Source organism: Stomoxys calcitrans, chromosome 1 (assembly GCF_963082655.1).
Source record: "Stomoxys calcitrans chromosome 1, idStoCalc2.1, whole genome shotgun sequence".
Lineage (NCBI taxonomy): Eukaryota > Metazoa > Arthropoda > Insecta > Diptera > Muscidae > Stomoxys > Stomoxys calcitrans.
This window is the reverse complement of record NC_081552.1, coordinates 252,360,267-252,373,225: the sequence shown is the minus strand read 5'-3', so window position 1 is coordinate 252,373,225 and position 12,959 is coordinate 252,360,267. Positions and strand designations below refer to the sequence as shown.

The window sequence follows — 12,959 nt, the reverse complement described above, 5'->3', positions numbered from 1 at the left end:
CTGAGGTCAAAGAAGTTGGGACTGGCGATAGATAGATCGCGTGATGCCGATGTGTTGGCTCTGGACGGAGGGTTTTTCTTTCTATCGACGGACATACGAGCTATAGTATTACGCGGGCGAGAATAAAATATCATGACACCATGTTTAATTCTCGTCGGCGTGCTTAAAACGTTGAGTGCTGGGGTATGACTGCACCAGATGGTCCGGGCCGAGACAATTTGGGCAATAACGATGTGGAACTACCATACCATAGTCGACTCTCATGTGCCGCCCTCTTAAAAGTACCACAGTCAGTAAAATGTTGTATTTGTAGAATATTATAAACATAAAATTTTGTCAAAATAAAAAATGTTAATTTTTGTTTAGAATAAACAAAAAGCCCTGGCTACATCAGAAATCTTTAGGTGTGATGGCTACAAAGGTCGAACATTTGTAGGTTGTATTTATCTCGCATAAATCACGAACGAACCTCTATGAATTGCATACAACACACTAACCAATCCCTACACTTTGTCCTACTGACTGTGCCACTTTCCAATGCATGTGTGTTTTTTATTGCAGCGTGGATTATATATATATATATATATATCATGGTTTTGTGCATCGTTTCGGCAACCTTCACTATTGCTTGAACGTCGTGGGTTCGAAACACGGCCTGGCTCAGCCGAATTTTTTAATTTCTAATTGTATTTGTCTCTTAGGGCGATGATATTTTTTCCATTCCCATCATTTCCCCTTACTCAGTTATGGCCCGGCACCCAAACGATGCTGATTTGCCATCCTCAGAGAAGAAGTTAATCTCCTTCTTACACTGCAAGACTGTTCGTGGCCTTACCGTCCTGGTTGTTATTGCCCTTATGGCAATCTATCTATCGGTAAAGATGTTTAAACTCGACGTCCTCGAGTTAGCACCATACCACTTCACGCATTCCGTGATCGCCCGGATCTCCGCCTGCAGGACCGTATTATGGTCAGGCAGTCTTAAACAGATCTCAGTCCCTGAGTTCTCAATGTAGACCCCCAGGCCCACTCTGTCTTCTAGCTTTGATCCATCCGTGTAACATGATCTTCCAGATGGCAATACTAAGTATTGGTATAATCACGCTCCTGTAGAGTCAGTGGACTATCCTCCGATTCAGGCCCCATTTCAAGCCTAAGGCCCGTCTACATAGTGTCCAACTTCGGTGAGCCTTCTCAGTACATTTCTGAATGTGACACTTCTAATTTAGTTTCCTGTCCAAGATTATTCGAAAGTATTTGACCTTGTCAGATATCGAAATCGTCTTATTGAGGAAACGTTGTGCGTTAAATTGGCCCACCTTCGTCTTCCTCGTGAACAGGCATATTTCAGTCTTCTCTGGGTTAACATTGAGAGCTCTGGGGCTAGCCCAGTCATATGCCATATGCAAGACCCTTTCGGCCCTTCTTCATAGCTCTTTCGGATCCTTACCCCTTAGAAGTATTATAACATAGTCCGCGTAGCAGACAGGTTCAAATCCCTCCTCAGCCAGCATCCGTAATAGGTCATTTATGGTGGTCACCCATAGGAGTGGCGATATAATGCCACCCTGTGGTGTGCCTTATGCCACTTTTTCCCTTATATTTTTGCCATGGGACACACAATTTATTCACCTGTTCCTTAGCATATGGTTTATCCAGTCTCTAAGGACCGGGTCCACCCGGTACTGATCTAAGGATTGGATCAGTGTTTCGGTCAGCACATTGTTAAAAGCCCCCTCAATATCAATGCATACCGCCAGGGTGTACGTTTTGGCATCGAAGGATGCAGATGTTTTTCATTGCATAGTATCTCACAAATGTTGGCAACATAGGGAGTGGATAACCATCGCTGACAATTTTACTGATGGTCTAGCCAGGATTCGAACCCAGGTGTTCAGCGTCCAAGGTGAACATGCTGACCTCTGCATAACGGCGACCTCCAACACTGAATGACAACCCCCCTTAAACCGGCAACATGTATTTTTTTGGACCTTGTCATCGTTACCAATTAATACCTATATCTTTAATAGGAGCTTAATACCACCATTGCAGTAACCCTCTTTGGAACATGTCAAATACATTTCTTTGTAAATTTTAATTTGTTATCAGGCTACTGATTAATTGTTTATCCAATTCACTGTTAATAATCAATCATGTTACAAAGGTTGGCATTACAGTAACGCACATGTACAAGAATGTTTAGCATGTGTGTGTTCACTCAAGCAGAAAGTCAAAGAGAAGCACACACGCATGAATACACACGACACACAAGTGTAAGCAGCATAAAACTCGTCAAAAAAAATGTCACACACGTTGTGGCCCTCTTGTTGAAAGTTGTTGAGACACTTTCTTCCGATATGAAATCAACAAAAGAAATGGGTTCACATTAATAACTGAGATAGCGACAATTTATCACAACCACACACACACAGGCATTGACAGTTGGTCGAAGAGTAAGGTGTAATGCAGAGAAAAAAATGTTTCAACATAGGTAACTTGACGCATGTCTCTATATTAAAATGTGCGTCTATATTAGATATGTTAAACATATGCGTTGAATTTTCCGGTTGATTTACATTCACAAATAAAATTCCTCTTCAGGTGGGGTGGCTGTCAATGAATTCTGGTTATTTTAACCCAACGCACGCCACTAAGATGATTTTTTACACAGATTTGCTTTAAAAAAATCGCGTTTTTTTCATTTAACTCTCATTCTATATTGAATACTACTTAATTCTGTATGGATGTATATTTCACATTATTAATATTTTTTTTTGCTACTTTATTGTAACCGTCTGTTGGTCACATTTTCTCATAGATTTAAAACTGAGACACGAATACAAGAAGCACCTCCTCTGGACTCTATGAGTGTTGTTGGTTGGTTGGATGGATGGATGTTTGGTTGGTTTGTTGCTGTGCAACAGGTTTTCTTCTCGCCAAAAACGACGTATCCGTATGACCGACCGACCGTACATTACGTCGCATATCTTGTACGTCGTACTTACGTACGTACGTATGTACATACCTACAAACACGTACTACAAAGTACTCTTTTTATATGTCAAACTTGTTTAAAGGTTTCCTTTTTTGTCGCAATTGTTGTTGTTACTGTTATTTTTATATTTTACAACATCCACATCCACTTTAGTTGTTCACTTTGTGTGTTCGTTTCGCACACAAAACTCACAGGAGCAACAGCGGCAAATGACTGCTAGTACATGCATTTTCCATCCATTTTATTAATGATTGCGTTTTCTCTACCTACCGTGTTGGTGTTGTGGTGGTACGAGACGTAGACGATAACAACAACAACAATACTGTTGGTGCTATTCTTCTTCCACAACATGCTGTGGCAGTAGCTGGTGATGATGATGATGATGTGTTGCCACAAAATTAAACTAAATTTTAAAATGGGGCAATTCAAAAAGGCAGGGGGATTTCATATTGCAAAAATACTCAAAATCCGCACGGGACTCTCTCTCATATTACTAAGTGTTGCTTGATATACTCGTAAGTTTAAGTTTTATTTACAGCCGAGTTCACGCGGCATGCCCTGAAACAATTTTCAAAGTAAAATACCTACAAATGTCGCCAGTAGATATATGGGTAAAAAAGTTTCGCCAGGATTCCAGGGGTTCAGCATTACAGTAGGCGCGCTATAGAGGGAGACTTCACCTGCTGGGAATAAATCTAATGCAAGATCCCGTAGAAGACTTTGCAATATGACGATATCATAACTCAATAGGTGTGTTTTTTTACCCCCTAAAAGGATTTTCTAGCTTAGTTTGTATGGAGAAAAATGCCATCCTCGATTAGCTAAGCGGCATATATATGGTGTCATCATTCAATTTGAATGACAGAACTAAAAGAGGAAGAACGCAACATATTTATTTAATGATTAAACGTTCTGGAATGGCAAAATTGCTTAGGATTTCAATAAAATTACATGTATGAACGCAGAGAAATATTTATTTTAAATTAAAATAATTTATTTTATTTGTTTTGTTGATATTTGATTATTTCGAATGTGTGCCAGTGCTGCCAACGTTGAAGTTTAAAGCATTTAGCGGAATGTTGTCAAACTTCTTATAAAAAAACGTCGGCGAAACGTTGACTAAAATAGGCGGAAAAAGTAGTACTCTGCTTATAGTGAGGAAAATGGCAACGAAATCAAAGTGGCAACACTTGAAATCATTGTCGGCATCATTTTTGCATGTTTTATTGGTTTCAATAGTTCGCTTTTCTTTATTTATTTGCGACAAAAATAATTTAAATAAGTGCAGCTGGTTTTTGGTCAAATTCCGCTCGCGGAACAATTACAAATTCCCGTTTCTATTCCGAAAGCAGAATAGAATACCAACCCTAAGCTAGCGAATCCGCTAGACTGGTAAATTAAACAACCCCAATTGAAGCCCACCGTTGTCTATTTGTGTCATGTCTTAGCGAAACCATTATAAATTTTTTTCGGCGGGGTTTTCTCTATGCTAGCGTTAAGTCTACAGCATGTAAAACCGTTCGAACTCGGCTACAAATAGAACATGATAAGGAAATCATTGAGCTTTAATTTGAATCGGACATTACTAATTGATTTGGCAAAAGTTTCCCCGTTTTTGCATAATAGGATGTTTGCTAGATAATTTACGTTTTTGATATCTCTATCAAGAAAACACCTACAAAAGAGCCAAATGCAGGGAGGACATTCTATATTCCCAAAGTACAGAAATGGAACGGCTCCCTGTTAGCGTTTTTCTTTTCAAATAGGCCAGCAGCAACGCAAACTTCCGCCCACCACACGTAAAAAATAATTTATTAGCTCTAAAAGAATTTTTCTATTAGTAAACTTCTTTTACGAAAAATGTTGGGACTTTGTTTACGACAAAATTGTAAGAATTTGTGATGAAAACAAAGGATGGATATTTTTTCTTTATAGCTTAAAATATTGTCAAACAACCTATGTATTCGCTGTAGAAATAGTTGTTGCCTCCAGCCTGGTGCGGTTTGGTGCCAGGTTTCAGGTTCGTGGAATGGTAAATACGAGCATTTTTTCAACTAAAGTTTTTTAAAATTGTCGCTTTCCGAGTTTACATTTGCACGCGATCGCGAACCTCCAAATACTGACTGAGCTTTAAAAAACAAAAAAAAAATCTTTTTTAAGCTACACTCTGCCAAATGGAAGAGACACAAGATAATAATAAACCAAAGACGTAATCTTTTCGCCTTTGGCTGTAAACTAAACATTTTTGACCCAAAAGAAGTTTTTATTTTTTTTTTTTTTTTTTTGTAAAAGAACCATCCTTTACCACAGACGTAGTTCATAAAAGTTTTACCATCAAATGTGACTTTCACATCAAAATGTGCCAAATTCATGACATACGTTCAATGGTGTAGGGAAATGTTGCACAGTTACTGTAAAAATAGTACTTTACCAATAAAATAGATTTGTTTGTCGCAAAGATATCCCAAACGTTTTTACGATTATGTAACTGATATCTCTACGTAGGGTAGCGTTTTACATTGGTTAGCATGTCCCAGCGAGAAAATGTTCCACTAATATCGTCTCTCAGCGGCACGGAATTAGGTCTCGACTGTATAGAGGTCAGTGAGCTAAACCTTAAACCGCAAAGCACTCGTCGTTATGGGAGAAGTTTCCCCGCATTTTATTAATAAACGTTTCGAGTAACATCCCGGAAAATAAAGAAAGAACTTTGGATTCACATGGACATTTTTAGTCGATTGAGATAGCACAGATATTTGTTTGTAGGGAGAGAACAAAGCCTCTGGTAAGAATCAAACCTACGACCGTGCTCACTGGTAATCCGCTTATAATACCTACTCGGATGCCGGGCGCTGAGTTTACTTTAAAAACATATAATTTTTAGCACATCTACATAAAATGGCACCAAAACGGGCCCTTTCTCTATCCAAGGGAAATTGTACGGAAGTTTTCGTTGGTAATGATGTTACCTACAGAGAGTGAAAAAAAATGTTGCATGTGAAAATATGGTACTATATTTTTTTGATATTTGAAGGGGAGGCGGACCCTCCTCTTACCCTAATTTTCAGAAATGCCAGATCTCGGAGATGGGTGGTGCGAGTTAAGCAAAATGTTGTGTGCTCTCTTAAAGTATCCCAAAAACAAAAACTCGGTATCCAAATTTCGGATGGTGTACCTAGGGGGGCCGCCCCACCCCCAAAAGTTACCAAATATATATATAGACCTATCACGACAATATGGGACTCAAATAAAAGGTAGTTAAGATTAGAAAACGTATCTGATATCCAATTGTCGGACTAAGTGTTTGGGGGACCACCCCAACCTCCAAAACACCCCTAAATCGGACATATTTACCGACCATGCCAATATGGGAGTCAAGTGAAGGTATTTGTGAATAAAATACGAATCTGATATCCAAATGTGGGTTCACTCTTTCCCCAAAAAATCCCCCAATCAGGACTTATTTACTGACCATGGCAATATTAGTCTGAAATAAAAGGTATTTGAGTGTAGAATACGAATCTGATATCCAGATATGGGACCAAGTGTTTGGGTCCGCCCACCCCCGAGAACATCCCCCAAAGAGGACAAAACTACGACCATAGCAATATGGGGCTCAAATGAAAGGCCTTTGCAAGTAAAGCACAAATCTGATATCAATATTCGAGAGAAGTGTCTATGGGGCCACTCCACCCCCATAACACCAACCAAATAGAAAGTATTTGCTGACCATTGCAATATGAGGCTCAAATAAGAGGATTTTTAGAGTAGAACACGAATCTGATATATATTTCCAAAGCCAAGTCACTGAGTGGCCGCCCTCAAAACACCCCCCAAACCGGTCATGTTTTCCGACTATGGAAAAATGGGACTTAAATGAAAGGTATTTGGGAGTACACCATGAATCTGATGTCAACATTCAGGACCAAAAATCTAGGGAACGTCCCACCACCATAAAAACCACCAAATAGGAAGTTTTGGCTCACCATGACAATTTTGGCCTTCAAGACAGTGGAGCTCAATATTAATCGTTTTTAGGCCCCATACCCCAAACCGGACATATTTGCTGTGCAAAGTTTCAGCTGAAAATCTGTATTTTTAAAGACTGAAGCGTTATTTCAACAAGCAGACGGACGGACATGGCTAAATCGTCTTAGATTTTTACGCTGATTAAGAATATACATATATACTTTATAGGGTCGGATATTTCGATGTGTTGCAAACGGAATGACAAAATGAATATACCCCCATCCTTCGGTCGTGGGTATAAAAATTAATCAAAAGAAGTATAGGCATATAAAAACTCCAAAATATTGGTGTCAACATACGTATTGGATGCTTTAAAATTTATATTAAACCAAAATAAGGGCAATCCCAAAAAAATTCCCAAAATTTAAAATCCATCCCTTGTATTTTGGTCTTAAAAAGACTTAAACGGCAACGCTGGCTGGGATAGGTTTAGATGAGATGAGAATTACAGAATTTCTTTCACATGAAAAAGAATTAAGAACTGAACTCTTTGTTAACTTGTTATTGTTGTTGTTTTTCTTTCTCACATAAAGAACTGCTTTGCTGTTGTTGTTGTTGAACATTATTTTTGTTGGTATTTTTTTACTTAAGTGCATATTCTCACACACATGCCACATTCATGCAAAGGTAATTATGAATTACAATTTGGTAAAACAACAACATCATTGAAATTGAGGTTTTTTCCTTTCATTATTTTATTCATTCTTGGTGGTTACAATTATTTACAATGGCTAGTTATTTTTCTCACAGTAGTGGTGGTATTTATATTTCCTTCTTTTCTTTGCTCACAACGACGACACTCAACAGACTCCACTCAGTTTACCTCACGCACGGCAGCGAAGACGACAACGATAGAATGAACCAATGAACAACGCGTTATGGCGCCTGAACACGACACACGTTTGTACTGAAAGAGTTGGAGCAATGAACTAAAGGAAAATACGAAAATACATTTGATACATATACTCGCAGTCGTAGTCGTCGTTGTACTACTCCTCTAGCCAAAGCAACCGACATCCATCTCAGCCATCATTCTAATCGTTCGTTACAACAGCTGAATCCGTTTTCGACATTGTTCGTGACACAGTGGGAATTTTTTTATGACAGTTGGCTACTCAACAAATTTTTATTTTTCTTGATATTTTTCGGCGATTACTTTTTTGAAATAATCTATACATATAAACATGAATTAGTGTTTGTTGGTTTGTGGGTTTGTAAATTTGCTTGTTCCGTATAGAATAAAAAACGGCTAAACCGATTTCTTTAAAATTTTCACAGATTGTGGGGAGTGGGTACGAAAGCAGCAATAGGCTATATAATTTTTTTAAATCTCAAGGGGTACGTCCCAAAAGTACGTCCCAAAAATAAAAGTTGAGCGACAGGGACAATATGGAACTCAAATGAAAGATATTCAAGAGTAGAGCACGAATTCAATATTAAAATTTGGGCTCAAGTAACAGGGGGGTCGCCCCAACCCCAAAACACCCTAAAATAGGCTTTTTGGACGATCATGACAATATGGGTCTCGAATGAAAGGTATTCGGGAGTAGATTACGAATATGGCCAGGAAGGAGGAATAGGCTATATAATTTGTGAATATTGGAAGGGGGCGGACCCGCCCCCGTTACCCCAAAACACCACCCAAAATCAAGGTTGACCGATCGGAACAATACGAATACGAATATGGTATTAAAAGTTGGGTTAAATTTGAATGTGGGAGCTTTTTGATATAAAAAAAATTCCTCAACTAGGATGTTTTTTGGAAAATACAAAACGCAACATAATGGACATAAAATTTGCCAAGGAAATCATCACATTGTCATAACTCATGTTGCTCATCTTCCCTATAAGCTCATAACAAATAATAGTTACCTTTAATAAGTTAAAGCATTTGGATCAATATTTTTTGGGCTGTTCGATTTTATCGTTAATTAATTCACCTACATAGCTCTTCAGTCAAAATAAATAACTACAATATGTTCACCGTATTGAGAGTATTTTTCAATCTAATTTATTATTTGGCCTACTGTGCGCACCATCTTTCGCGTATTGATGCGTTAGTTGTCCTCTGCCGGTTTTAGTAACAAAGCCATTTGAACTCGGTAAATTGCTGCGTTTAGCCAAGAGCTACTTTAACGCTCCTTAGATTACTAGAGTTTAGTTCGACTAATGCGTTAATTCTAAATAATGTTTCATCCAAGTCCAGTTTTCAGTATCTCAAACAGGATATTAGAAGAAAACATTCCAAACCAGGTGGGATGGGTCAGCTACTTTTGCCTCTCAATGCCAGTTTCAAATGAAATGTTGCTCTCTCTGTTTCCGCCCTCTCTCTCTCGCTCTTTTTATGCCATTCAATGAGATGAGTAAAAGAGAAATGTTGTCTACAACCAAAACAACAACCACAATGAAATGTCATTCAAACGGATGTGCTTTGTATGTTGGGCTTAAGAAATGTTGTTACCAGTTAAAGAAGGGCAGAAGGGGTGGCAATCAAAGCAGGGCACATCAGGTAAATATAAAACGTGAGAAACTTCCTTGGTACGACATGACAAAGAAAAGAAGCAAAAATGCTGTGTGTTCTATATTTGCAGGAGGCAACAGCAGCAGCAGCAATTCAAAACATATGGATAATTGTGCTTGCTTTCTGATCCTCTTCGTCCCCTGCACCTACTCCATCATTGTACTTGACTAAAGCCATTCAGCTCAAACTTAGCAAAATTAAAATCAAAACTTATTTTTCAATTTAAATAAAATGATTCTAAATTGCTTTAGCACCATTACCTAGAAAAAGTTCTCCCAAAAAAGTGAAAGGGGGTTTTGTCAGGAATTTTAATTACAAACAAAATAAATAGTTTTGGGTGTAACGTGCACAACTATGTGCATACATACATATGTATGTATGTGTCTATCTTTGCTTTTCAATGTGTGTACCCCCCATTTGAGACTTAATGAAAGTTGAGTGTTGAAATGTCAATTAAAGAGTTGGATGATAACGGATGTATATGTATATAAGGGCGGCTTGATTTTTTTAATCGCATACCGAAGAAACCATGTAGATATCTAAAAAATCCGCGCCTATCGACTTGAAAATAAATGTATATGCCCGCCTTTGACAAAAAAAATGCTAGAAGTATTAGCTTTTTCCTAGTAAGCGTATTATGGGTTTGATTTTAGATCCATGGTTTCTTCGGAGAATTCTTAGAATTTTATGTAGATTATGTTTTGTTGCTATACCTACGATTTTCAATTTTATTTTTTCATCCCTACAAATCAACCCGCCCTAATGTATATGCATGTATGTGTATGTGCATGCACTTTAGACAAGTGCATTATTGTACTTTTGGACATAGTGACACTCTTTAGATGAATGGTTATGCTATTTTTAAGATTTGCTTGTGTGGGGTTGTAGATATGCGGTGGTAATAATTCCACTTTTGGTATCTAATGAACAAGGCCCCTAGTAGATATAACATTCAACAGGAATTATACACCCAAGCAAAATGTTAGAGGGCACAAAGGTTTAGCTTAGAGTTACAACAAAGTAGTAGCCTTTAATACGAAACTTCAAATCGGGTGAAAAGAAATAACTAAACATACAATTATGCTAGGTAAGTACATGGGATTAACCCATTAATGCATAAATCACCCTAACAAAGTTTATTAAAAATTTTGTTTTATTTTTAGAATTAAATGGCGGCAGATGAACTGATCGTCTTGACGTTCTAGGTCGATTTAGCCATGTCCGTCCGTCTATCTGTCGAAAGCACGCTAAATTTCGCATAAGTTAAGCTAGGCGCTTGAAATTTTGCACTAATACTTTTTATTGATGTAGGTCGGTTGGGATTGTAATTGGGCTAAATCGGTCTAAACCGATCTGGGATCTCGACTTCTTGAGCCTTTAGAGTGCACAATTATTATCCGAATTGGCTGAAAATTTCCATGAAGTGTTTTGTTTTGTCTTCCAACAACTATGCCTAGTAAGGTCTAATAAATCAGTTTATAATCTGATATAGCTCCATATAAAACGTTCTCCCAATACTTTTCCGATTTGGCTGGAAGTTTGCTCAATGACTTCCACAATGGTCTCCAACATCCAAACCAAGTACGGTCCATAACCTCATATAGCTTTAATAGCATGTCAAATTTTAACCGTTGTCCTTTGTTTGCCTTTAACGAGATACAGGGCAAAGAACTTGACAAATGCGATCCATGGTAGAGGGTATATACGATTTGGCCCGGCAGTACATAGCACGCTTTTACTTGTTATATTTTTAAAAAGGAAAATATATTTGGAGAAGACATAACTATTCTACTATAATGAATTCTATGCGCTCTTACCAATTTCTAATACTATGTTTCCTCTACTTAATCCCTTCACAGAAGTTTTGGTCTACTTTGCTTGCGTAAAGTATTCATGCAGGAATATTTCCATCCTTTCTTACAAAATAGCTAAGCTAAGCCCATGTTGACGAATAGTTCCCGTGTTCAAATCCTGTCGAGACCATCATAAAATTTTCAGCTGTGGTTATTCCTTCCTAATGCTGGCGACATTTGTGAGGTATTATGCCATGTAAAAACTTCTCTCCAAAGAGATGTCGCACTGTGGCCCGCCGTTCGGACTTGACTATAAAAAGGAGGCCCCTTATCATTGAGCTTAAACTTGAATCGGACTGCACTCATTGATATGTGAGAAGATTGCCCCTGTTCCTTAATGGAATGTTCGTGGGCAAATTTGCAATTTTACCCGTGATTCTGCTCCATATCAGAGTTTGTAAACTGGGACTTTTGTCTGTTGAGAGTCGTAAATAGCATCGGTAGCACGATTTTGGATGCTTCTTCAAATGACTGCGTAGTCTCTGAACGCCCAATGTTCTTCAACCAAATCTAATATCAGACACGGTACGGTGGTAGAAAATTTGTCGAGCATGCAATTAGTGAAAGCGAAAACGGCCATTCTAAGGAGGGTAAGGAAACTCCCAGTCGACACTGAACCACAGCTATTCAGAGCCTTTGTTATTTAAAGGCGCCAATAACCAGCCTTGTCATATCGAGCATCATAGGCACTCAGTATTTGTGCAAGAGCCGGTGCCGCCAGCCTCTCACTGAGACTCTCCGCTCGATATCGCTGATTGCCCGCGACTGTCGTTGCAGCTTCTCCGTATGGAGCATTCCGTTATCCGCAACCTGTTGATGCGCCCGGTAGCTCGCAGCTAAGCTTCTCGTGAGGCCGGTGTTTCTCTCACTGAAACTCTCCGCTCGATACCGCTGATTGTCCGTGACTGCCGTTGCAGCTATTCGGCATGGAACATTCCGCTATCCGCAATCTGTGGACGCGCCCGGTAGCTAGCAGCTAAGCTAGCATGAACACCACATAGATCGAACCTTATGCTCCAGCCTGTGTGATGCTCACAGCTATCCCGTGGCGGACATGCAAACCTCTGCGCTAGGGTGGCGTCCGAGAATTGACTAGTACGCAGTGGAAAAAATCTACAGATCTGTCTAAACGCAAGGAATGACAAAAATTAACCTTAGGAGCCCAAAATCCTTAAGAACACAGTGATTACCCGAATATCCAACATTTAGCTGAATCCCTTCGAAACATAGGAGTATATGGAGGTTTAAAGACAACATCTCAGAATATTCACCAGGATACTGTTGCCAGCCGAATTTTGTCATTGACGGACGCCAACCACCCATTGCAGATGATGAGAATGGTCTGTCTAGAAAAACCATAGCTACTGTGCTCAATTTATATTCGGTTGCTGTAGCAACCTGAACTCATATCTCTCAAGATAAGATGAAACCAACTTTAGTATTTGCCCTGCATGCAGCACAGGACCTCTTGACTCCAATCACCTGTATACATTTCCGGGGAAACCAACCAATCTAACTGCAGAACCACTATGGATCTGGAGAAGGTTACCGGATCAGAATA

The 12,959-nt window shown here is 38.9% G+C and overlaps 1 protein-coding gene across 9 annotated transcripts in view; it reads right to left on the bottom strand.

Annotated features, from left to right (window-relative positions):
- Window positions 1–8,013, bottom strand: part of LOC106089346 (EGFR adapter protein) — a 33,363-nt gene extending 25,350 nt beyond the window's left edge. The window contains exon 1 of one of the 9 annotated variants that reach the window (XM_013255170.2): window positions 7,751–8,013. The gene's annotated coding sequence lies outside the window, so the exon portion shown is untranslated. Of the gene's footprint in view, window positions 1–2,646; window positions 2,666–2,850; window positions 2,941–3,025; window positions 3,203–3,265; window positions 3,290–7,511; window positions 7,703–7,750 lie in introns of those variants that run through there. The other 8 variants (XM_013255169.2, XM_013255171.2, XM_013255175.2 and 5 more) reach the window with 8 other exon arrangements.
- Window positions 8,014–12,959: the final 4,946 nt, after the last annotated feature.